Source organism: Parambassis ranga, chromosome 1 (genome assembly GCF_900634625.1).
Source record: "Parambassis ranga chromosome 1, fParRan2.1, whole genome shotgun sequence".
NCBI lineage: Eukaryota > Metazoa > Chordata > Actinopteri > Ambassidae > Parambassis > Parambassis ranga.
In genome coordinates, this window is record NC_041022.1 from 6,401,662 (window position 1) to 6,405,399 (window position 3,738).

General features: G+C 42.3%; 1 pseudogene; it reads right to left on the minus strand.

The window, feature by feature from the left end:
- Nucleotides 1-614: 614 nt before the first annotated feature.
- On the minus strand, nt 615-3,430 carry LOC114446836 (kelch-like protein 10; annotated as a pseudogene).
- Between the last annotated feature and the right edge of the window lie 308 nt (nt 3,431-3,738).

Genomic DNA, 3,738 nt, shown 5'->3' on the forward strand with positions numbered 1-3,738 from the left:
AGTCATGTTTCTTCTACATATTATCAATATGAAAAAAACCCACAAAGTATTCTTGACCAGCTGCAGCCAAAGAGCCAAAGAGCCAAAGAATGTCTCTGTTGCTGCTTCATGAGCTGTTTGCTGAGTTTGCTTGACCTTTAGCTCGGATTTTTTATTAACAAACTTGGACACCCACACATGCATTCAGGTATACACAAAAAGGCAACACAACAAATACCTTTAGAGTGTGTGTGTGTGGTGATAGACAGCAGGAAACATACCAGGTTAATAAAAGATGTTGCATTCTGTCAAAACAGCTACTCTGTGGTTGCAAATGAGACAAGCAGCTACATGATTTATTTTTATAATATAATAATATCTTTTTTCCTAACTCTCCTTTGTGTGCTGCTACCTCAACCTTGAATGGCCGACTTAAAGCCAGTGACATAAAGCACACATACAGCATGTTAAGTTTTATTTTTTTAAATAACAGAATGAGCTGTGAATGAATGTGAGTAACTTTTGTTTGTTTTGTGTTTTCTTATTATTGAATAAGACAAAATGTTTGACATCAGTTAGACGCGCTGAGATTTTTATCGGCAGGTGGCAAGTTTGCAATAATAGCTGCAGGTGTGTTAGTTGGGGTGTCCTGAGTCCGCCTCCATTTCCTCTGACTCTACAACTGGCCGGACATTGCGGCAGGCAGGGTACTCAGTCATGTTTGGGACACCGAAGACCACACAGGAGCTGTTGGCACTGCGGCTGACCTCCATGTCACAGGCCTGAGACCACTCATTGGTTTCTTTGTTGTAGTATTCAACATTACTGGTGGTGGATCTGCCGTTGTGTCCCCCGACAGCGAAGATGCAGTCCTCGATTACTTCGATGCCAAAGTGGCTGCGGGGGGTCCTCATGGAGGACACATTGTGCCAGGTGTTGGTCTGTGGGTCGTAGGCTTCAGCGCTCTGTACGCGGTGGGCACCATTATAGCCACCGACCTTTAATAGTGACAGATAAATGTTTGAATTAATAGTAATTATCTTTTAAGTTGTTCAAAGCAAATACCTCTGGCTTCCCAAAGATGAATCAAGTGTGAGCAGTGCATCATATACTTACTGCGTAAACACAGTTTCCATATGCAATCGCTCCTAATCCACTGCGCGGGCTGCTCATAGGAGCAATCATGGTCCACTGATTGGTCTGTGGATTGTAGCACTCTGCTGTTTGCAGAGTGTCAGTACCGTTAAATCCACCACAAATGTAAACCTTAGGACAAAAGACATGAGATACACCAAGGTCATTTTACTTGATCAGCTAAAACTGGCAGAAGTGGATATAGGCATTGAGCTATGACCTAATTTGTATCCATGCTCCGTCAGAGAGACAGTATGCAGAGGCAGTCAAATGTACAAATACACATAAATTCACCTACCTTGTTGTTAAATGTTGTGCATCTGGCATTGCTCCTCTTCTCATGCATGGGTGCAATAAGATGCCACTGGTTAGTTTTGGGCCGGTAGAACTCTCCAGTATCGAGTTGTACATGTCCGTCAAAGCCTCCAATGGCATAGATACACTCATTCAACACGGTCACACTCCCGTTGCATCGCTGAAAATACATTGGTGCCGCCTCTGTCCAGGTCCGTGTGCTCAGGTCAAACCTGCGCAAGTTGTTGTAGCGGCCCTTTTGGTCAGAGCCGCCTACGCAGTAGATGTACCCACCGAGGAAGGCTGCTCCAGGAAAGACACGAGGACATTCTGAAGCATTTGTCACATCGATCCATTTATTTGCTCGGACATCATATGCCTCAATGCAGTTAGTTGGACTATTGTCAATCCAACCTCCAATGGCAAACAGGATGGCAGAAGGCAGCCGAGTACGGGCGAGCTCTCTGTCTTTATATGCGTTAAAGACCATGGACATGCACTTAGAATTCCTATTTATCATCTTATTGGACAACACATTGCTGTTGATGTACTCTCTATACATCAGGGCAAAACGGAAAACAGAACAGCGTCTGATGACTCAAATGTATACCTTAATGTGGATCCATATTTAGGTTACCAGAGCCATAAAGTTCTAGAAGAGCTTGCCCTTGCATGTACCCTATCTAATCAGTCTGACTTTCTGTTTATTGTTCATTAGAATTGCAAACCTTGCACCTTCTGGGCTATAAGTAGCATTGCTAGCTACAGCAGTTATCACAGTTGATAACTGCTAATAAATGGGCTGATAACTTTCTAATCAGTCTTGAGTTTGATAGTTTGACTTTTGATTTGATCCATTTTAGATCTATATAATGAAACTAAAACTATGACATAGGCCTCCAAGTATCAGAGCATCCTCAGCCAAACTTGGCCTTGGACTGATTGACTGTGATGGCAGTGACGATGCAAATTTAAATAAATGTTATAGATGTTACTGTACCTTAGAGAAGAGAACAGTGATCTTTCCTTCCCGCTCCTGAGGTATATGTGTGATCCACCTGATGATGGCTTCATACACAGTGACCTCCCGTCTCATGTTGAGGTCATCTCTTTCAAGGATATCACAAAGTTCCCTGGTGGAAAGCTGCAGAAACTCTTCACGGGAAACAACTTCTTCAAAGTGGTGAACAATATATTTGAAGGCTTTAAGGTGTAATCCAGGGAGGTGGTAGGTTTTTGATAAGTGGAAGATGCTGACACAGTTCTGTGGGCTGAGCATCTCACTGATGAAGTCGGAGCAAGTTTGAGCTGTTTGGCTGCTATCAGAAGCTCCTGTGCATTGTCCTTTGTCACAGTAATAGAGCCGGTGTATGCAAACTCCACGATGAGCTGCATCATGCTTGGAGACTGGCCAGCAATGTGATAGACTTTCTCATGAGGCTCAGACAAGAAGAGATCTCTTCAGATGGGAGTGAGTGAGAAGAAAACAGTCATAAATTGATTTCAGTATCTTAACTGTGAAAGTATTTATCAACCATGGTACTTAACCTCATTACCCATAAGCTGGATCTGATTTTTAATCAGCAGCCTCAATAATCTTTGTACTTCAACTAACAGATTCAAGTTTAAGTCCCTTTCATAATACACTGTAAAAATGAATTTCCCAAAAAACATTACCAAGGTTGTTATAAATCAGAAAACAACAGTCCTAAATATTGTATGTTTGATGTTGCAACAGGGCTGGGTGTGTGCAGCTGTGTGCATGAGTGTAAGCAAGCTGTATGTATTTGTGAATTTGGCGTTTTGTTGTCCTTATTGTGTTATTGTGTTTTCTAGCAACAAAGCTTTTTTTCCCTGCATATTTATACACTGTAGATATCAGAAAAGCAGCTCACCTGAAGTACTGGGTGCATTTAGAGAGGATGACCTTATGGACGGCAAATTCAACATCCTCCACAATAATGACTGCGTCAATGAGCTGTCCCTCCAGGAGGAGTTCCTTGTACACTGACTCTGAAGTCATCCTGAGCATCTGAAGTGGGCCCCAGACTGTGCAGCTTTATTTGACGGAGTAGCAAATATCACGACACGTTGTATTATTTGTCTCCCAGGAGCACGTCTATGCAGTTATTCAGAACAAAGCTGATTACCTGATGAAAAGTGTATTTTTATGCAATAATCTGACACTCGGTGAGAGATTTCTACAACAAAATGTGACCATGGATAAAACCTGTGTCCACCTCTTCCAATTCAGTGATGTCTCTGGTCTCTGTTTTTCTGGTCTACTTGGAAAAGGGCCTCAGTAAAATCTACTGCAATCATAAATCACCT